Raw genomic sequence first — 24,079 nt, 5'->3', positions numbered from 1 at the left:
ACTAAAGTTTGGTCAAGGAGAGAGTCTTTGTCAATATACTAGCGCATTTCTCATATAAAATGTGTAATATTGTTGGATTGAATGACTATCACTAGTCAGCTAAAAATATCACACATGCCATGAAAACTGGCAAGTAAAATTCAATAAATGCTTGAACTTAGAATATTTTGCCTGTGGCTCAAAATATGCCCAATCTGCTATAGCTTTTCTGTGTACCACATTGAAGCAGATATTCACAAGGCCTGGGAATTCAGATGGACTGAATTACTGGACATATCCTTTTACAATTACTGACATAGCAATAGCCTTGATCAGGGTCTTTATATTGAATAATGACAAATGACTGCCTACTGATATGATTTTAGGAGCTATAAAATGCCTACTGTCTCCATTCACCTAAAATTCTAGGCTAGAAGTGTCATTCTTTTAGCTCTGGTTTTGATTTCTTTGGGAGAGGTCATTTTCCAAACTACAGAATACTCTTTTAGCTATTTCACTAACTGCCCACCGAACCCCACAAGTAAGTGTGTGTGTGTGTGTGTGTGTGTGTGTGTGTGTGTGTGTGATTCCACAGTCATACACATTTGGGAAAAAATTCGTTAAACAATGTTAAATAGGTTTATCTATGCAAAATTCACTGAGTCTTTAACATACAAATATGTCTTTTGACACTCAAAGAAGAGAGAGCATGCAGCATTTCATATAACACGACTAACAATGCTGGAAACTAGTGTTCCAAGGAACACAGACTAAGAAATGCTCTTCTCAGTTATTTAGAGTTTGGTGTGCACTAATTGATAATTGTTACCTGTCCGCAGGATTTTCAAAGGAAAGGGGGGAAATAGGCAAAGTTTGTTAACCTGGAGTTACTGGAGACTGTTTTCCCAAATCTTGCTGACATCAGAACACCACTAAAAACAAAAACTTGTTCCTTTCCCCGCTACCCAGACAGGGGTCCATACAGCATTGTTCTGGATTCCCATCGTAACTTAAATGGAAACGTTCACAATGTTTGGAGCCCTTGATGTCCTGCAAATGAAGAAGGAGGATGTCCTCATATTCCTTGTAGCAGGAACCCACTTAGGTAGCACCAACCTTGACTTCCAACTGGAACAGTACATCTACAAAAGGAAAAGTGATGGCATCTGCATCATAAATCTGAAGAGAACCTGGGAGAAGCTTCTGTTGGCAGCTCATGCCATTGTTGCCATTGAAAACCCAGCTGATGTCAGTGTCACGTCCTCCAGGAATACTGGCAAGTGAGCTGTGCTGAAGTTTGCTGCTGCCACTGGAGCCACTTCTATTGCTGGCTGCTTCACTCCTGGAACCTTCACTAACCAGATCCAGGCAGCCTTCCGGGAGCCAAGACTTCTGGTGGTTACTGATCCCAGGGCTGACCACCAGCCTCTCACAGAGGCCTCTTATGTTAACCTGCCTACCATTGCTCTGTATAACACAGACTCTCCTCTGCGGTATGTGGACATTGCCATCCCATGCAACAACAAGGGCGCTCACTCAGCGGGCCTGATGTGGTGGATGCTTGCCTGGGAAGTTCTGCGCATGCGTGGGACCATCTCCTGTGAACAACCATGGGAGGTCATGCCTGATCTCTACTTCTACAGAGATCCTGAAGAGATTGAAAAGGAAGAGCAGGTGGCAGCTGAGAGGGCTGTGACCAAGGAGGAATTGCAGGGTGAATGGACCGCTCTAGCTCCTGAGTTCACTGCTGCTCAACCTGAAGTGGCAGACTGGTCTGAAGGTGTGCAGGTGCCCTCTGTGCCTACTTAGCAGTTCCCCCACTGAAGACTGGAGTGCTCAGCCTGCCACTGAAGACTGGTCTGCAGCTCCCACTGCTCAGGCCACTGAATGGGTAGGAACAACCACTGAGTGGTCTTAAGCTGTTCTTCGACAAACTCTTAAAATGGAAATAGGTTGACGGAAAAAAAGCACTTTCTAAAAAATTTTTTAAAAATAAAACCTTCCTCAGAATGAAAATGGTTTGCTTTTTGAGAAGCTTGGTAGATTCTCAGTAGCGTGTTGCTCCTGGTAAACTATTTTCGGTTAATCATCAGGACAGTACAATTTCTTGCTATCAACTTTCTTTGAAATATTAATTAGATGAGTAAGCACTGTTTAGAGTCCTTCCGTGCCCTTTCTCTAAGCCTGCAATGTTTCCCCTCTGCTTGGAATTATCATGGAAGGCTTCCACCAGTAATATGTGGGTAGTGGAGGACAAATACGCTGGAAATGTATCGACTAGAACTGATCTTTGGAAAATTCTTCCAATCATCATATGTGAAAAGTTATAGGATTTGTTTCTCACTCCAATCAGACTCCAATCAAAATGGAGTTTTTCTCTTGTCAGGAATGTATTTGATAATGGAGCAGAGGCAGTTGCAAATGTACTACTCATTTTGTTCTTTATTAATAGGAATTGCATGAGATAGGACTTATTTCATGTTCCTGTTTTAGGGCACAAACTTGTAGCTGGACTATTATTCTTTCTACAGGGAATATTGTAAACTCATTGCCATTTGAAGAAGGAGTCGAAGAATATGAAGCCAAAGGATGGGGGGGAGGGAAATTATCATAGAGGTGTGTCACATAGTTAATTCACAAAAATATTACATTATTTTTCTGGTATTTGAGATGTATATAGCATTTGTAATCTTTAAAAAATTTTCAGTCTGTTTTGATTGCTTTTGTTAAAAGTAATTATTTACTCTTATACTTAATTTTGTACTATTTAGCTTTAGGCACCACAAACCCTGGATGTATCCCTTATATACTACTCATAAAATGACTTAAAGTAGTATTCTTTTGTATATTCTCATTATATAGCATGCTTTAGGTTAAAAAAATCAGAAAACAATTCTCTCCATCCATCTGTCTTTGTCTCTCTCCAGTTTAAAAGGAACGCTTAGTTAATGGTTAACTTTAAAAAAAGTTGTGATAGTTCCTCACAAAAACATGTGTTTGACTAGATGAAGAAAGGGAGCTAAAAATAGGACTAGAAATAAGGAAGATGATGAGAAGATGAAAAGAGAGAGAGTGAAACTTGAAAAGGAGAAGAAAGGTATGGCAAAAGAGAAATAAGAAAGGAACTAACAGGGAACAGAAAAAAGAAAAGCAAGAGAAGAAGCGAGGATGGACATAATACCAGCTGGCTTTATAGTTACTGACAGCTGACTTCTATAAATTACAATCACTATAAGTAGGATACATAGGGTAATGATTTATTTTCCAGAGCTTTATTTCTTTCTGAGCTTTATCCTGTGTTTTTATTTATTTTTTAAAACATTATTATTACTTTATTTTTATATCCCTCTTAATACCAAGTGTACTATTTTCTTTTCAATTTTTAAAAAAATTTTATTTATTTTTTTGGCTGCATTGGGTCTTTGTTGCTGCGCGTGGGCTTTCTCTAGTTGCGGTGAGCCGGGGCTACTCTTTGTTGCGGTGCATGAGCTTCTCATTGCAGTGGCTTCTCTTGTTGCAGAGCATGGGTTCTAAGTACGCGGGCTTCAGTAGTTGCAGCACATGGGCTCAGTAGCTGCGGTGTGCGGGCTCTAGGGTGTGTGGGCTTCAGCAGTTGTGGCACGCAGGCTCAAAAGCGCAGGCTCAGTAGTTGTGGCACACAGGCTTAGTTGCTCTGCAGCATGTGGGATCTTCCCGGACCAGGGATCGAACCCACGTTCCCTGCATTGGCAGGAGGATGCTTACCCACTGTGCCACCAGGGAAGCCCCTATCCTCTGAGTTTTTACACCACACATATTCTCCTCTCACATGATCTGATACTCATTCATACTAAAGCAATAGAGATCAAGTGTGTTATATAGGAACTTGGGAACTGCCATACTGGGTGAGATTTATGGTCCATCAACTCAGCATTTTGTGTAAACAGGGCCTCCAAGGTGTAGGAGAAAGTGTTTTCACACGTTTTTAGTAGATTTGAAACTGCTAGAAGTATTCTTTATCTCAAACAGTATGAAAAGAAAAAGTTAGGCCAAGAGAGTCTAAAGTTTTCTGTTTATCAAGGGAACCTAAGTAATACAGGACTGGTGAGAGAGTTCATTTACAGCTTAAGTGAGCAGACTTAATTTCCTAGAACAAAATAGTCTACAGATTAAGTGGAAAAAATATAATTTTATATTAAACATGTTTATTACATATTTTGTGATTAAAAATACTTATTGTATTGCAACAATTAAAAAAAACTATAACTCATGACCTGGTGAAATCTTTGCATCACTGAATCTCCTGACCTTTTATTTTTTCCAGTCTTATTGGTGGCAACATGATCTTTCCAATCACTAAAACTATAAACTCTGGAGTCCTCCCCAACTTCTGCCCCCTCAGCCACAACATCCAATTGGTTATCAAGTCCTGACATTTCTACCTTCTCAATGTTTCTGGAATCATGTCCTTCTCTACAATTTCATGTCCACTGCTTCAGTTCAAGCTCTCATTATCACTCTTTGGTTTACTGCAATCACTTCCTAACTGATCTTGTTGCTTTGGGACAAATCATCTAATTCAGGGATTGGCAAACTATATAGCTCATGGGCCAAATCCAGTCTGTTACCCATTTAAAAAAAAATATTTTATTGGAACACAGCCATGCTTATTTATTTACCTGTTGTTTACTGTTGTTTTTATGCTACAGCAGCACAGCTGAGTAGTTGTGACAGAGACTGCATGGCCCACAAAGCCCAAAATATTTATGATCTGGCCCTCTATCGATAAAGTTTGCCAACCTCTGATATAATCCTTCTCCTCTCTGCAGCCAGAATGATATTTCAAAAACTCAGATATGATCATTACTCCTGCTTAAAATCTTGCACTGACTTCCCATAATCCACAGAATAAAATTCAGATATAATACTTGTATACCAAGTATAATTCATAAGGGCATTATTATTATTTTTTTTTTTTGGCCCTGTCTACTCTTCTAGTCTCATTTTCTGCTATTCTGCACTTCCTTACCATGTTCCGTTATGATAAAGTACTTGCAGTGCCCTGGATCTGTGATGTTTTTTCCTTCTTGCTTCTGGCAAGCACAGTCATCTTTCAAGCTCATGTACAATTGTTGATCCTTAAGTAGACTTTCTAGATCACTCTAAGCCTAATTAAATCCTTCCTGTGAATTTATAATTTCTTCTTATATTTATCACCAGTAGCACTCATTTTAATTTGTTGCTATTTTAAATTACTTCTCTGTCTTTCCTAATAGACTAGGGGTCTTTGGAGGATCTGGATGGTGTCTTATTTATTCTAGTGTCCCTTGTGCCTCACACAGTGCCTTAAATATAATAAACATTTGATGAATAACTGAATGAAGAAACTTTAGCTAAATCTTCCTTGAACAAACTTCAGTATGATCTGTGGAAAGGTGAACTTTTTCCCACAAAAACTGTAAAACACTACTGAATGTTTTTAAGCCAAAATTTGCTGAGGACTGTAAAAGTAAAGCAGAAAAACACAACACTTCTCCATAAATTTATGGAGTAGAAGAACAAAAACCAATTTTTTGAAATCAGAGGAATGAAAAAAAATTTTAATGAGAAAAACAAGGAAATGATTTTGTTACTGATTGTGACTATAAACATACTATTATTTAATGAATTAAATAATTAAATTATATTACTTTGTATGGAAACATTTAAGACCCCAAATAGCCAAAACGATCTTGAGAAAAAAAAAAAAAACAGAGCTGGAAGTATCATGCACCCTGACTTCAGACTATACTACAAAGCTAGAGTCATCAAAACAGTATGGTATTGGCACAAAAACAGACACATACATCAGTGGAACAGAATAGAGAGCCCAGTCCAGAAGTAAACTCATGCACTTATGGTTAATTAATCTACAACAAAGGAGGCAAGAACATACAATGGAGAAAAGACAGTCTCTTCAGCAAGAGGTGCTGGAAAAACTGGATGGCTACATGTAAAATAATGAGATTAGAACATTATCTCACACCTTAGAAAAATAAACTCAAAATGGATTAAAGACCTAAATGTAAGACCTGAAACCATAAAACTCCTAGAAAAAAACATAGGCAGAACACTCTATCACATAAATCTTAGCAATATTATTTTGGGTCTATCTCCTAAGGCAAAGGAAACAGAAACAAAAATAAACAAATGGGACCTAATTAAACTTCAAAGCATTGCACAGCAAAGGAAACCATCAACAAAATGAAAAGACAACCTACCGAATGGGGGAAAACATTTGCAAATGATACAACTCATAAGGGGTTAATATTCAAAAGGCATAAACAGCTCATATAATTCAATATCAAAAAAACAAACAACCTGATTAAAAAATGGAAAGAAGAACTGAATAGACAAACAAGACACACAAATGCCCAACAGGGGACTTCCCTGGTGGTCCAGTGGTTAAGAATCCATCTTCCAATGTAAGGGAAGCAGGTTCAATTCCTGGTCAGACAACTAAGATCCCACAAGCCTGCGTGCCACAACTAGAGAGAGGCCTGCATGCTGCAATGAAGAGCCTGCATGCTGCAATGAAAGATCCCGCGTGCCGCAATGAAGATCCCGTGTGCCGCAACTAAGACCTGACACAGCCAAATAAATAATAAAAAATAAATTAATTAATTAGAACAAAACAAAAAAACCCAAATGTCCAACAGGCACATGAAAAGATGCTCAACATTGTTAATCATCAGAGAAATGCAAATCAAACCACAAAGATATCACCTCATACCTGTCAGAATGGTTATCATCAAAAAGACCACAAATAACAAGTGTTGGTGAGGATGTGGAGAAAAGGGAACCCTCATACACTGATGGTGGGAATGTAAATTGGTGCAGCCCCTGCAGAAAACAGTGTGGCGATTCCTCAAAAAACCAAAAACAGAACTAACATATGACCCAGCAATTCCACTCCTGGGTATATATCTGATGAAAATGAAAACACTAATTTGAAAAGATACATGCACCCCAATGTTCATAGCAGCATTATTTACAATAGCCAAGATATGGAAGCAACCCAAGTGTCCATCAACAGACGAATGGATAAAGAAGGTGTAGTTTATACATACAATGGAATACTACTCAGCTATAAAAAAGAATGAAATTGCACCATTTGCAACAACATGGATGAACTTAGAGGGTATTATGCTTAAGTGAAATAAGTCAGACAGAGAAAGATAAAAACTGTAGGTTATCACTTATGTGTGGAATCTAAAAAATAAAACAAAAGAATATATATAACAAAACAGAAACAGACTAATAGATAAGAGAACTAGTGGTTACCATTGGGGAGAGGGAATGGGGGAGGGGCAAGGTAGGGGTAGGGGATTAGCAGATACAAAGTAATATGTATAAAATAAATAAGCAACAAGGATATATTGTACAGCATATGGAATATAGCCAATATTTTATAATAAGTTTAAATGGAGTATAACCTATAAAAATTTTGAATCACAATGTCATACATCTAATATAACATTGTAAATCAAGTATACCTTAATAAATTTTTTTAAATCAAGAAAGTATATTGCTAAAAGTTGAATTCATTGAAAGACTCAATTTGGCTTTATAACATAAAATGAGTGATTTTTTTACCTTCTAATAATGCTTTACCAGGTTTTACAGACTGAGCTGACTTCAGAGAAAAATGTTATGACTTGAGAGGCTTCACATTTCTTACGTGAAGATCACATTAAAGGCTCTGAATTCAAATAACCAACAGATATGATGAATATATCTATCAGAGCATATAAAGCACATCATACAGTAAATAGCCTTGCAAAAAGACAAATTATATATTAACTGAAAAAAACAGAATGTAAGAAAATATATTAGATGTAGGCTTTTAGAAATGGCAGAGTAACTCAGCCAGAATAACCTTCTTGCAGATAACAATTATAATATATACATAATATAATAAAACCCCCTAACTGTTTGAAAGCACTGGGGAACAACAAAGCACTCAGATACTAGAGGGCATCTATCCTTGAAAGACAGAACTGCAATCAGTGAGATTTGTGAGTATGCACCTTTTTGCCTGAGAGTACATCCCAATCTGCATCAGGTTCTGGGTAACAGAAAGCTGCAATTTTACTGGCTTGGGATAAAAAAGAACAGAGTTCTAGGCTGGAAAATTCAGGGGGAAAATCCTGGAAGAGAGGGAGCTACAGAGAAAATGAATCTCAGAAACTGTGTATAAATTTCATCCAAACTCTTGTTTGACCACTAAACTGTACCTGCCTCAGAGAGACCCTGGTAAGCCTGGTGAAAAAGCAGCAGCTGGAAGATAAAAGACTTGGGAAGAGATTCTAGTTGCTGCCCATATAAAGGAAGTATAGTTTGTATTTTAAGTCTAGCCAAGTTAACTACCTGTCAGAACAAAATTAATACTCTTCAGAGGAATATAACTGAATCCAGAGTCTTTACAACATGGCTGTTATAATGTCCAGTATACAATAAAAAACACAATATACACAAAGATATAGGAAAATGTGATCCATGGTTGGGAAAAAAAGCGGTTATTAAAATCTAGTCCCAAAATGATTCAGGTACTTAAAAAATAAAGATTTAAAAATTGCTATTATAAATAAATACAAATTTAAAGGAAAATATAATGAATTAACAATGGGAAATTTTAGCAGAGAGCTAGAAACCAAAAAACAAAAAAACTAAATTAAAAATTATGGAACTGAAAAATACATTAATTAAAATAAAAAATTCACTTGATAAGATTAACAGCATATTAGAGATAGCAGAAAAAAAACAGTAAGTAAACTTGACGATAGAGCAATAGAAGTTATTAATTTGGAAACAATTAGGGGAAAACAAAATATTAAAGGAAAATGAATAGAGTCTCGGAGAGAGTGGGACAGGATGAAGAGGTCTAGTGTACGTGGAATTGAAGTCCCAGAAGGTGAGAATTGAAAATGAATCAGAAAAATCAATAACAAAAAAACACTTTGGAGACATAATGGTTGAAACTTACAAAATTAAAAAAAAAAAACAAAAAAAACATGAACATGCAGATCCAAGAGACAACAAGCCCCATAAAGAATTATTACAAAGAAAACCATACCAAGGCACATCATAGTTAAACTGATGAACTCCAAAGATAAAGAGAAAATCTTGAAAGTAGCCAGAGAAAAACAATATATTATATTCAGGGAAACAACATGAAGCATTTTTTACAACAATAAGCATTCTTATTTCATTACCTTCTTATCTGTAACAACTGAGGTGAGCTGACAATAGAACAACATCTTAAAAGCACTGAAATAAGAAAAAAAAATGCTCAGCCAAGAATTCTAAATCTACAGAAACTATCCACCAAAAATGAAGGTGAAATAAAGACATTTGAAGATAAACTAAAACAGAGAGAATTTGCTACCATAAGACTGCATTATAAGAACTGCTAAAGGAAGTTCATTAGGTTGAAGGGAAATGACACAATTGTAACTTGTATGTTCAGGAACAGATGAAGAGCATTAGAAATGACAAATATTTGACTATATATAAAAGGCTATATGTATTTTCTTTTTAAAAAAAGACATTAAAAGCAAAAATTATAATATTGCTTTCTGTATTATTGCCTTTTATAACAACTATAGCACAAAGGATAAGAGGGCAAATGGAAATATACTGTTGCAAGATTCCCATATTTTACATGAAATATTATAATATTGACTCTAAATAGGATGTGGTGAGTTAAAGATGCATATTCCTAGAAATAAAGAGTTATATCTGGAAAACAAATAGCAGAATGATACATCTAAGTTCAAGCATATGAATAACTATACTAAATATTGTTGGATTCGGGTCTAGCATTAAATATCATTATTGGGCTAAATACTCCAATTAAAAAGCTAAGATTGTCAGACTGGTTAAAAAAAGCAACATCCTATTATATACTGTCTATAAGAGATAAGCCTTTAGAAAAAGACAGAAATAAATTGCAAGGAAAGGATGGGAAAAAAATACATACAAGGCAACCTATAAGCATAAAACATATGTTGGGTAAAAACAGTGATAGAAATAGTATTCAATGGAATACTACACAGCAATGAAAATGAAAAATTTCTATGTACAACAATATGGATATCCCTCACAAAAAATATTGAACGAAAAGCCAGTCACATGAAAAAATGATGTTTGTTGTCAGTATGGTGATTATTTTTGGGAAGAGGGTGGGAATAGGGCTGGATGAGAGCACAAGGGGACTTCTGAAATGCTGAATAAACTTCTCATTTCTTGATCTGGATGCTGTTCATATGGATGTTTACCTTGTGGTAAATCATGGAACTGACACTTGTGATTTGTATACTCTTCTCTATGCATGTTATACTTCAATAATAATGTTTATTTATAAAAATGGGCTAGGATCAACCTATATAAACCTAGAGAGGTACTATATAATCAATGAATCATTTCACTAATAAAAGCATATGAGTAAAGAAAGAGTATATTTTAAGGCAAATATGTAAAAGCAATGTTCAACTATAAAAATTAAGTTTTTGAAAATCTCCATAGTGAAACTTAATTATAGGTTATGCCATAGAATCATTTGTAAATGTTTCTGAATTTCATTTTTAAAAATATTTTTAAAAAGACAGTACCATAAATAAGGAAATCAATTTCATTTTACACATCTTGAATTTGTAATAATGTTTTATTACCACCCTTGCTCTTCGAGATCGCCTTCCTTCTATGTTCTTTTACAAAATACGTGTAAATTAGTCCTATGTTGAAGATAATATGCATAATAAGAAGCATTAAATTTTTCTGTGCTTAATGCCTTTGTGGTATTATGACTCAGAACTGTCAACTCCCACTTCTAGGGTCATGTTTTTGGTTGACACCAAAAGAGATCCATAGTTATTTGGATGTTTGAGATGGAAAAATCTTTGGGCAATTATTATTTAATTAACTCAGCTTAGCTGGTTATTTTTTAAACCTCTTCCTCAATATACAAGGTTATCTGATGGTTGGCTTAATGATATCTTGCCAAAGCACATGCCTTCAGCTCTTCCTTCATCCTCAGTTCCCTTGAGCTAACAGATGCAGGAATACAGTTCTAATTTCTGAGTTTCTTTTCTTCCAGCTTTAGATAGCTAAGAATTCATTGCTAAATCATCTACTAATTCTTAGCCAATTTATTTAATTTTCCTTTTGAGTTCCAAATCCTTCTTTTTCTGATGTTCCCATTAGGAATGACTCCAGTTTGAACATATACTGAAATTTCTATGGTTTCCAGAAAGGTATACTGAAATAAACCCAGATATTCTAGAATTCCACATAAGGGTTACTTGTAGTAGGCACTGGTACCACATACCATACTAATTAGTATCTCTGGCTTTTAGAATTCTAGGCTATTTCCTCCATTTCTTTTTACTATTAATCATTTCCAATTTAGCATGCCAATTATCTTTATTTTTTAAATTTTTAAATTATTTTTTTCATTATCTGAATTGTTTAAATTTCTGAGATTAAATAGCAAGTTTGAACAGTGAGAGATACTGTGTTATACAAATCTGTTTGACTCCTGATTCTCTAATAGTACCAGTAGCAAGAGTTTGGAGAGCAGGCGGTTTACCTGAAAATATATTTGTAGCTATTTGATCCCGAGTTTGAATGACGAATGATGTCGGTATTTGAAAAGAATAGCAAACAAAGGCCTCACTTTTTTCTCTCTGGAAACTTCTGTAAGCAAACAGGCCTTTCCAACAGCTTCTGTTTGCTTTTTTTTTTTTTTATCAGAGTATAATTGCTTTACAATGTTGTGTGTCAATTATCTTTATAATCAGACCAAAAAAATCCCTAAAACATACTCAGCAACCAGTTGTGATGTGCTGGAACTGCTTTTCCTGGAGCAGAGGAGCAGATTATGTGCATCTCTTCTCAACTTCCTGTTCAGTGATCTCATGTTGGTAGCTTGAAATCAGCCTTAGTGGGCGTATTTACATCATGAAAATTGGCAACATTAAAAATCAGGGCCTGGGACTTCCCTGGCAGTCCAGTGATTGAGACTCCGCATTTCCACTGCAGGGGACGCGGGTTTGATCCCTGGTCGAGGAACTGAGATCCCAGCATGCTGAGCAGCTTGGCCAAAATATTAAAATAAAAAAAAAAAAAAAAATCAGGGCTTTAGCTTTAGAGAGTCTACTTACCAGTACAGGCAACCAGCATCTCCATATGAGCTGAAAGGGTAGTCAGTTGGTTCTTTAAACAACAACTAGAAAGTCCATAGAGACTCAAGAGTTGGGGCAGGACTGCCTTTATACATCACTCATTTTGGTAAAACTCAATCTCAAGTGACCTTGGTGAATGGCTCACTGGAAATGAAAACATTAAAATGCTGGCTGATTGGGTGGCAAATTCTGGCATGAGAAGAGCAATTGCAGCTCTCAAGTCTTTGGCTCACTATAAACAAAGCCACAAAGAGACCTGAGAATTATTTTGTTCCTTACCTAAGAAATCTTACTAGTTTTAGTGAGGGTTAAACCAGGAAAGGTAAGTTTATGTTTTAGCTTTATTTGCAATTTGAGTTACATATTAGTGTTTCGAATCACTAGGATGTGTGATGAAATTAATTACCTATAGCCTCCTTCTTTGACAACTTTTCAGATAATAGAATGCTGGGTTTTTGGTTTTAATTTTACTTTTCCTGAAGGCAGAAGGTAAATTACATGGTATTTTCGTAGTTTCTTTCAGGCTTTTGTGCCTATAAAAACTTTTTTTTGGTGGACATATTTTTGTAAGAATTACATTCACTTAAAAATAGTGAGAGAAATGGTATTTTCTTCTCACTGAGTTACTGGGTCTTACCATGTAGTGCTTTTCTCACCATGGTAGTGTCAGGGAAAGAGAGACTATTGCTGAGGATGCATTATTACTATTCACAGCAATATTTAAAGACACAAAAATAGAAATGTTGATACTCAGCTTTAATGCACTAATCAAAGCGATTGGAAATTGCTTAAGTGGACCAATTTTAATTCTAAATGCAGACTTCTAACTCAATACCAAGCAAGAAATGTGCCAGAACCTAATGATTAGAATGTTGTGCTTGAAAATGATTTTACTTGGAATTTAATTTGGTTAGATTAAACAGACATTTGTGATGTATTTTTTCACGTGGGGGACACTGTTTTGAATTTAGACACATAGTGCTGACTCTCAAGGAGGTCAAAGACCAGCTGAAGGTGCTGTCATGTAAACAAAAAAGCCACCATTGTTAGAGACCTACCCAAATCCCAACAATACTAGATTCATGATATTTTATAAAGTGTGCCTATTTGCCTAAGCTCTCAGAACCCTGAAAAAACAGGTGGCCTGGTTGTCTGCAATTATCATATAATGATTACTACACTTGAAAGTATTTTTATATGCCAAAATCATCAGTCAATTCAGGAAAAACAATCCAGTTATACTGTAAAACAAGAAATATTACAGAAATTGGTTGTTTTGTAAAATTCAAAGAAAACAATGAATTGACTTATTTTAATAAAATGGTTGTTAGAGTTTGTTAGAGTATTTGCATAACTGCTTTTCTGATTCTGCACTGGCTGTTTGAGATAACGAGTAGAGTGAGCCTTCAGGGTACTTAAGATACCGCCATTGTGGTAGAAAAGACAGCAAAATAGACATGTCATCCTGTGCAGGTAAAGGCAAAATGAGTGGCTCATGGACGTGATGAGCACAACCTATTTGAAATTATCTAGACAGGAGGAGTCATGGTTAGACTCTGCTTCCACATCATTTTAGTTCAGAGAAGCTGAGACTATAGTATCTTTTAAAGTGTTTTCTTTAGATAGGGGTTATTATATTCAAAATATTTTTTCCGAATATACTAAGAGTTTTATATGATCTGTACAGTAATTAACAGCACCTTAGTCTGCTAAGTAAGCAAGAGAGTAAAGAAACCATTTAAAAAAGGAAACAGAGAGCTTCCCCGCTGGCGCAGTGGTTGAGAATCTGCCTGCCAATGCAGGGGACACGGGTTCGAGCCCTGGTCTGGGAAGATCCCACATGCCGCGGAGCAACTGGGCCCGTGCGCCACAACTACTGAGCCTGCGCGTCTGGAGCCTGTGCTCTGCAACAAGAGAGGCCGCGATAGTGAGAGGCCCGCGCACCGTGATGAAGAGTGGCCCCTGCTTGCCGCAACTGGAGAAAGCCCTCACACAGAAACGAAGACCCAACACAGCCATAAATAAATAAATAAATAAAATTAAAAAAAAAAAAAAAAGGAAACAGAGACATGAAAGGAGAAATAATTTTCATAAGAAAGCAGAGCATCATCTAAAAAGTAAATTGTGATCTATCTTGGTCAGAACTTTCAATGGCCTGCACACTGTGAGTATCAGTTTCTCTGATTTCAAAGATCTTTCCCTTCTGATGATTCTCTGATCTTTGCAGAAGCTCCTTAGCATGCTAATTTTTTTTAAAAAGTAAGGTTTTATGCAATAAACCAGTTCTGTTTCTGTTGAAAAATGAGATGTGGATAAACCAAATCAACAGAGACACTCAAATCTCATTTTAGATACTACTTTTATCTTTCACCCTGACACCTTTGAGTAATGTGGATGGAGGAATTCACCCCTTGAAAGTTTCAGGTTTCCTCTTCCACTTCTTCCTGATCTATTCTTGATTGTAAAAAATTAATAGGGAGCAAAGTGAACAAAAACTGTGCCCTAAGGGAGACATCAAGAACCAAAACAATTAAAAAAAAAAAAAAAAGAACCAGAGCAATCAACAAATCTGTCAGTCTTACCCTAAAATTTAAAGAGTTGTCTTTAACAATTGAGAGAATAAACAGAAAATCCTAAGTCTATAGAAGCATATTTCTCCCCATGCTAGAATATCAGCAATAGCTAGGTCTAAAGTGAAATTACCTACTCACGACAAGAAAGTATTACTGATACAACACCCAAGAGGGTTCTGGGGGTAGTGTCTCTGTAGCATTTCACATCCAAGAAGGTATCAGTTTCAACATCTATTTCAGAAAATCTTTTGGTGGCTTATTGTGTGGGTGTGCTATAGATGTAAAGATATAAATTAAGTTCTTTCTCAGTTCAATTAATTAGTTTTACAGGGAGAACTCAGTTATTTAAAAGGAAGGGGTTTTTTTTTGGTGTTTATGCAGGTGATATTTATTAACAAATAGACTGTGTGCATAAAGAATATGTTTGTATGCATGCAAAGTGGTATTTTATTGAAGAACGCAAGGTAGGTTGTCATGGAGATTAAAAGCCTTGAAGTGTTATTCACTGGTGCTAGTTATGGTTGCTGGGCACTAGGATATTAGGTTCTGGCACCCTGAATCTTTCATCGTTGTAAAAGTAATTACACTTTTATCTTCACTGTAAGGGCTATTCAAGTAGGATAAATAAATACAGACACACGAACAAGTGTAACTTAAAGGTAAATATAGCAACCCTATAACCCATCCCAGTGTAAAATTATGTAGCTGTAGTTACTATACCATCAAAATGCTTGATTTTCATTGCAGGGTCATTGAAGCTGTGTATAAGATGAAATTACAAAATGCACAAAATCTGCACTTACATTAAAAGGCAAAAGAAGAATGAAAGCTATTGACCGTTAGTATGGTCACTGGTAAATATAAAGCTTTCCTTTAGAAGCAGAGGAAACAAATGAAAAGCTTGTAATATGTTTTGCTAGCATTTTCTTGAAATACTGTATTTATATGAGATTTCCAACCTCACTCTGAGCACTATGTAAAGCACAAAGTGATTTTTCTGGTGTTCTTTTCTCTTCAACGATTAGATGAAATGAGCCTGACAACTTTACCTCAGTGAGAAACTATGTATTTTCTGTATAAAGAGAACACTTATGCCTGGCAGAATCAGTATGGACATTTTCTTAACCAATAAATCAATAGAGAGAGTTGCAATATAGCAAACTGCACAACATACACAATATAACATTGAAATTTGCAGCAGTAAGTAATGTGGTTTTTCAAAACTGCCTTAAGTGATGATTAACTAGAATTATATATATTTATATTTAAACTGACACCACCGAATTCTTTTAAGTCTTGACAGATATGTGGAATATTTAAATGTAGTAATTGCAGTTGCCAGACCTCCTGGGATTAACCTGCTAGAGAGATAGTGACATCTTAGGCAGAGAAAAATGATTTATACTGTGGGGGGAAAAACTAAAGATGGAGTAATTCCATGTGTGTTTTATATAACTCTTTGGAAAAAGAAGTTTATTGTAACTAATGAATTGGTAATATTCTGTAATAACCCACCATATGAACAGTTACATAATTTATATAAATAGGCATATAAGAATTTACATGCTGTAGGCATATAATTTAGTTTTTCAACATTGATTTTTAGGTTTCACAATATAGTACACTTCACAAAAAGTAAAACAGAATGAGAAGTAGATCAGCACTGTATTACCATTAATGGTAGGAATCTTGGATTTTTGTTTAAAGGCGGGCTCCGTATTACTTTATCTCCCATTAATGGGGAATGATGTAACACAGTACTTCTCAGTTCATTTTAGGAAATATCTGTTAAGTGCCTGTATGCTTCAAGCACATGTTTCAGTGAATTTCACTGAAGTCAAGGAGCAGAATCATTAATAAAGGGAGATAATGTTGATATGTTTTCATCAAATTAAACAATTTAAAAATAAGGTCGGGAATTCCCTAGTGGCGCAGTGGTTGGGAGGCCGCCTGCCAATGCAGGGGACATGGGTTTGAGCCCTGGTCCGGGAGGGTCCCACATGCCGCGGAGCAACTGAGCCCCTGCACCACGGCTGCTGAGCCCGCGTGCCACAACTACTGAGCCCTCGAGCCACAACTACTGAAGCCCGCACGCCTGGAGCCCGTGTTCCGCAACAAGAGGGGTCACTGCAATGAGAAGCCCACGTGCTGCGACGAGGGGTGGCCCCCGCCCGCCGCAGCTAGAGAGAGCCCGCATGCAGCAACAAATACCCAATGCAGCCAAAAATAAATACATTAATTAATTTTACAAAAAGTTGGTAAAAAAAAAAAAAAAGTCACAGTGTTACCATATTATCTGTAAATAGCAGATGTATTAATCATAAAGACTGTCTGTTGCCCTCTGGGGAACTTCTGGGGAAGTTCTTTGAGCTGTATCCATATAACACAACCAAATAGTCTGCAACTCCAATTTCAGAACCAATTTTAATGACCTTGACAAGATATAAATCTTTTTAAGTAAGAACAGAGGGAGAAGATCTCAGCAGACCTCTATTTGGGTGGATACTTTCAAAGTCTAAGCCTTCTAGGATTCTGCACATCAGATTGTATCTCAAAGCTTTAAAGCACTTTCAAAAGTGGCAAATGTACATCCATAACATACCTGAGATAGTGGGATAATCTGTTTCATATTAGGGTAGATTGAGGAAGATATTTAGTAGAAGTGTATGTTGCAGTTGTATAACAGAGAGAGAAGCTACTGGAATGAGAATCGCAAATTTTAATTACAACTGTCTACAAGCCAACTAAATGCTTTAAAATAACTTGTTCATTGCTTTGGTGGAACAATGCTGGGCCACTGTGAAACAGAAATTTTTCTAGTGTGGTTGCCATCACTACCATTGGAGAAAAGGGGCATTTCTCCATTCAACAACTTGAGGTCTGCCTTTCCCGATTACTCTGTTCCCAGAGTCCCTACACTGGTGGAAGTCTAGTGGGTCTTTCCTAAGAAAAGAGCAATATTTTCTTTACGGAACTTATAGCTGAGTGGGGGAAGACCAGCACTGAACAAGCTACTGCAAGTGTGAGAAGATACACAAAAGTTAAATCCAGGATGCACTGAGAGTATATATCTGCTCGAAAGAACTGTAGATGGAGTATTTGACACCATTAAAATGACTCCAAAATGGATTTATCTCTAATCTCAGACTCTTTTCAGAGTTAGAGACCTATATTGCTAATTACATGCTTACAGTTTCAACCTAGATGAAATTAGCTCCTCTAACTCAACATGTCTAAATTCACTATCTCCTTATCCAAACAACACCTCTTTCTAATCTTCCTACTTATTTCAGTGGCCCTGTCCTTTCCCCAGCCCACTTATATCTGAGTCATCAGAAGACCTAAGATCCATAGTTCATTCTTCTTTTGTTTTTCATATCCATTCTGTTGCCATGCAGCAAAGATTCTATTTTGAAAATGTCTCTCCTGCTTGATGATTTTTTTCCATTCCTTTACTCACCAGGCACTGGGCTTTCAAGTAAATTACAAATCATCAATTCATTCAATGAATAGTCACTTGTTTATTCAACAAATGTTTAAGAGCCTATTATAGACTATGCTCTGTGCTGGGAATACAATAACAAGCAAAACACCTATAGTCCTACTTTCATGGAGTTTGCAGTCATAGATGAGGTAGATATTAAATAAATAATCTTACAGTATACATATTAGCTACAAAAGATAAATGCTATAAAGGGAAAGTATGGGGTGCCGTGCAAAAGGATAATAGGTGTACCTGATATACTCTGGTGGGGCAAGTCCTCTCTGAGACTTAAGGGATGAGTAGCAGTTAGCCAGAGGAGGAGTAGGAGGGAAAGCATTCTGAGTAGAGGGAAGAAGTCTTGCAAAGTTTCTGTTTCTAGAGAGAGTGTGGGTCTTTGAAGCTGAAAAGGAAGGCAGAAACCAGATTGTGCAGGGTATCATCAGGCTTTTTAAGAAGTTCGGGTTTTATTCTAAGTGAGATGGGGAGCCACTGAAGTATTTTCAGTAAGGGACTGGAGATAGAGAGATGTATTTGAGATACATATAGAAAGTAGAATGAGCAGAATTTGCTGAAAGATTGTATATGAAGAAGTAGATGAGAGGCTAGGTTTCTGACAAGGGTAATGGGGTAGATGGAAGTGTCACTTGGTGAGAGAGGGAACTTGGGTTTGGAAGGCAGAATAATGAGTTCAGTTTTGGACATGTTAAGTTTGAGGAAAACAGGGCTATCTAAGTTACTGTTTAGGAGGTAACTGGATATAGGGACATGTACGTGCACTCATCTGAGAAGTGTTGAAACAGAATAACTACATAGCAAGGTAGATGATAGTTAATGTCACATTAAATTGATGGCTCAGGGAAAACCTCATGGAGGAGAAAAAAACATTTGAGAGGGCCTTGAAAGAGTCATAGAATTTTGACAAACGCTCCTTGGTTGTCCACATGAGAAGGATGCACTCTAATGTTGACAGGATGTTCTAAATTTTGAGGTTGGTGTTTGCTGACTGGAGTAAGATAGTAGGGCGTGCATTGACCCTTTCTTTGAGGGGCCCTTAAGAGACAGTTTCTATAGGGCTGGTCACTTTCTTCCAATTTCTCATCATGGAGGCTATAAAGTTTGCTGCCAATGTTCTGGGAGTCAAGTGGGGGAGGGGAGTTATGGGTTTTACAATTTTGTGTGTGGACTTTTAGTTAATTTCTCTGATTTAATTATGGTACCTCTGCCCTTAGCAGTTTCTGATGACCCAAGACTGGAGTTCTTTAGCTTTAACTTCCCCAGAGAATAATTTCTGCCAGGGTGGGAGAGAGGAACTCATCTTGCTCCTTGGGGAGGGGATCTGGGAATCTCATTGTTACTTACCCTTCAACAAATTCTCCAGTCCTTAGCCTTATACTGTACCACTTGCAAAGTTCCAGGTGCTTCTAATTCTCAAGCCTATCAGGGGTTCTGAGGGAGAGTCAGATCCAACTTGCTGCTTATGGGCTTCCTCCTCCAAGCTTAAGTTTATGCTGTCTTTGGCCTGCTAAATCAGTATCATCATCCATTTTCTTTCTAGCTTCCGAACTCTTGTCTATCTCTTCTCTCTGTCTTTGCATGCTGTTTTCCTTCACTGTCTGCTATGTTCTCAACATTTGTGTCCCTCTCCCTATTCATATGTTGAAATCCTGATGCACAGTGTGATGGTATTAGGAGGTGGGAACTCTGGGAGATGCTTAGGTCATTAGGGTAGAGCCCTCATGACTGGGATTAGTGCTCTTACAAGAGAGACCTCACAGAGCTCCCTTGCCCCTTCAGTCATGCAAGGAAACAAGAAGTCTGCATCCCAGAAGAGGGCCCTCACTTAACCATGCTAGCAACCTGTTCTCAGACTTCCACTCTCCAGAACTGAGAAATAAATTTCTGTTGTTTATAAGCTACCTAGCATGGTATTTTGTTATAGCAGCCCAAATGGACGAAGACTGTCATTTAGGAGGGAGTTGGAATAAGCTTCAGTTTAATTTCTCATGTGTAACAGTAATGCAGTTTCTAAAATGTGACAAACTATAATGATAGTAAGTACTGGAAGATGACAGCTTAATAAAGTGTATACTTTAATTTCCTCCTGTTACAACACAATTCTGGTTGTAAAGAACTACTCCATAAACTCAAAGAGTATTTTGAGCTTCAATTATTTTACAATTGTTTTAGTGTTATTAGTGCTTTTTAAACCTTCAGAAATCCTTTTTCTCTCTTAAGTCCATTTGCATCAGATAATCACTACATTAATGAAAGCATATTTACATAAAACTGTTTTTAGAGAATGGGCTTGCTTTGGTTTAAAAAAAAAAACTAGGGACTTCCCTGGTGGCGCAGTGGTTGAGAATCCGTCTGCCGGTGCAGGGGACATGGGTTCGAACCCTGGTCTGGGAAGACCCCACATGCCGCGGAGCAACTAAGCCCATGCACCACAACTACTGAGCCTGTGCTCTTAGCCCGTGAGCCACAACTTCTGAGCCTGTGTGCCACACTACTGAAGCCCGTGCACCTGGAGCCCGTGTTCCACAACAAAAGAAGTCACCGCAATGAGAAGCCTGCGCTCCGCAACAAAGAGTAGCCCCCGCTCGCTGCAACTAGAGAAAGCCCGTGCACAGCAACAAAGACCCAATGTAGCCAAAAATAAATAAATAAATAAATAAATTTAAAAAGCTAAAGCTTTTAGAAACAAAAGGCACAAGGACAAAACAGCTACATTTAATTAACATTAAAGTTGTGAAGTCAACTGATGAAAAATAATGCAATTGGGAATTTAGGCTGGCACTTAGACTTAAGTCTATACTTAGACTTAAGTGTAACCACCCTGTGCTTGGGAACGGGACTTGGAATGATGATATCAGGTAATGTAGGTGGTGGAATAGTCTAAGAATGACTTCTCAAGATCCCAAGTTAATGGCAGCTTTAGGAAAATAATTGAAGGGGTGCAGCCAAGATGGCAGAGTAGGAAGACCCTGAGCTCACCTCCTCCTATAGGCACACCAAAATTACAACTATTTACAGAGCAACTAATTGATGAGAAAGACTGGAATCTAGCAGAAAAGATCTTCTACAACTAAAGATATAAAGAAGGAACCACAATGAGATGGATAGGAGGGGCAGAGACACAGTATAGTCAAGACCCATACCCTGAGGCAGGTGATCCACAAACGGGAGGATAATTACAATTGCAGATGTTCTTCCCAAGGAACAAGCGGTCCAAACCCCACATTGGGCTCCCCAGCTCAGGGGTCCTGCACTGAAAAGATGATCCTCCAGAACACTTGGCGCTTACTTAGCCCTCTGGAGAGCCAGAGGGCTATGGGAAACAGAGACTCCACTCTTTTTTTTCTTTTTTAAAATATTTATTTATTTATTTATTTATTTGGCTGCATCGGGTCTTAGTTAAGGCACGTGGGATCTTTGTTGCAGCGTGTGGGATCTTTTGTTGTGGTGTGCAGGCTCTTCGTTGTGGCACGCAGTCTTCTCTCTTGTTGTGGCGCACAGGCTCCAGAGCACGTGGGCTCTCTAGTTGTGGCGCATGGGCTCTAGAGTGTGCAGGCTTAGTTGCTCCCTGGCATGTGGGATCTTAGTTCCGCGACCAGGGATTGAACCCACATCCCCTGCATTGGAAGGTGGATTCTTAACCACTGGACCACCAAGGAAGTCTCTAGAGTCTCCACTCTTAAAGAGCATACACAAAATCTCACATGCTTCAGGACCCAGGGCAGAAGTAGTAATTTGAAAAGAGCCTGGGTCAGACTCACTTGCTGATCTTGGAGAGCCTCCTGGAGAGGCAGGAGGTAACTGGAACTCACGCTAGGGACACAGACACTGGTGGCAGCTGTTTTAGGGAGTTTGTTCTATCATGAGGACACTGGTGCTGGCAAGCACCATTTTGGAATCATCCCTCTAGCTTATTAGTGCCAGCACCCGGCCCTGCTCACCAGCCTGTTGCACCAGTACTAGGATGCCTCAGGCCAATCCAAGTAACTAGCTGGGTGGGGACACAGCCCCACCTACCAGCAGGCTGGCTGCCTTAACACCCCCTGAGCCCACAGCACCCTGGGACACAGTCCTGACTACTAAAGGGACCATGACCCACCTGTACACACCAGTGTGCTGGCACTAGCCCCAGGACCCCCAGGGCCTTGCAGCCAGAGATGGCAGGACCCAGCTCCATCCACCAGTGGGTGGGCAGTAGCCCAGGCACCAGCCTTACCCACCAGTGGGCAGGCACTAGCCCCAGGAACCCTTGGGCCCACCAGCAAGCTGACACCAGCTCTGAGACACTTTGGACCCCTCAGCCAGCCACCCCAAGATCCAGCCCCACTGATCAGTGGGCTGACACCAGCTTTGGGACATCCCAGGTCCCACAGCCAGCCATGTCAGGAACAAGACCTGCCCATCAGCAGGCTGACACTAGATCCAGGACCCTTGCCCCTACAACCACCCACCCTAGAACCTGGCCCCACTTACTAGTGGGCCAACGCTAGTCCTGGGACCCCTCTGGGCTCTACAGCCAGCCACCCCATGACCTGGACCCACCCACCAGCAGCCATCAGCTGTCTCACAAGGCAAGGCCTGGCAAGCAACCAGACCAGGGGCCAGCCATGCATACCAGACCGTTCACAGTATTCAGCCTGCCACAACAGAAGGACCCTTGCAGCTCACATAGGGGGCATCCCTAGAGCATACAGCTTTGACGATCAGAGGATATTGTGCTGCTGGGACACATAGGAAATATTCTACAAAAAGACACTTCTCCAAGGATGGGAAATATAACTAAATTACTAAATACATAGGAATAAAAACAGCAAATTAGGAGACAAAGAAATATGTTTAAAATGAAGGAACAAGATAAAACCTCAGAAGAACTAAGTGAAGTGGAAATAAGCAATCTACACAATAAAGAGTTCAAGGTAATGATAATAAAGATGTTCAAATAACTTGGGAGAATATTGGATGAACAGAGTGAGAAGTTAGAAGATTTTAACAAAGAGTTAGAAAATATAAAGAACTGCCAAACAGAGATGAAGAATACAATAACTGAAATTAAAAAAATACACTAGAAGGAATCAACAGTAGATTAGATGATACAAAGGAATGGATCACCAAGCTAGAAGGCAGAGTAATGAAAATCACTTAAGTTGAACAGAAAAAAGAAAAAAGAGTTTGAAAAAATGAGGACAGTTTAAGAGACCTCTGGGACAGCATCAAGAGTACTAACATTTGCATTACAGGGGCACCAGAAGAAGAAGAAGAGAGAGAAAGAAGCAGAGAACATATTTAAAGACAAAGGAAATGCAAATGGAAACAAGAAGAAAGCCAGAGTAGCAATATTTATATCAGACAAAATAGACTTTAAAACAAAGACAGTAACAAGAGACAAAGAAGGACACTACATAATGACCATGTGATCAATCCAAGAAGAAGATACGACAGTTGTATATATATATATGTGCACCTAACATAGGAGCACCTAAATACATAAAGCAAATATTAAGAGATATTTGAGAGAGATATAAAGAGAAAAATTGACAGCAGCACGATAATAGTAGGGGACTTTAACACCCCACTTACATCAATGGACAGGTCATCTAGAGAGAAAATCAATAGGAAACACAATCCCTAATAACACATTAGAATAGATGGATTTAATAGATATATATTTATAGAACATTTCATCTAAAAGCAGAAGAATACACATTCAAGTGCATGTGAAACATTCTCCAGGATAGACCACATTCTAGACCACAAAACAAGTACCAATAAATTTAAGAAAATTGAAATCATATTGAGTGCCTCTTCTGACCATAATGCTATAACGT

General features: G+C 38.0%; 1 pseudogene; it reads left to right on the top strand.

Moving 5' to 3' along the window:
- Positions 1-1,008: 1,008 nt before the first annotated feature.
- Positions 1,009-1,900, top strand: LOC118890490 (annotated as a pseudogene).
- The last annotated feature ends 22,179 nt before the right edge of the window (positions 1,901-24,079 follow it).

Source organism: Balaenoptera musculus, chromosome 2 (assembly GCF_009873245.2).
Source record: "Balaenoptera musculus isolate JJ_BM4_2016_0621 chromosome 2, mBalMus1.pri.v3, whole genome shotgun sequence".
In the NCBI taxonomy this organism is placed as follows: Eukaryota; Metazoa; Chordata; class Mammalia; order Artiodactyla; family Balaenopteridae; genus Balaenoptera; species Balaenoptera musculus.
Note: the sequence above shows the minus strand (reverse complement) of the source record. Positions and strands in the feature narration are given on the sequence as shown.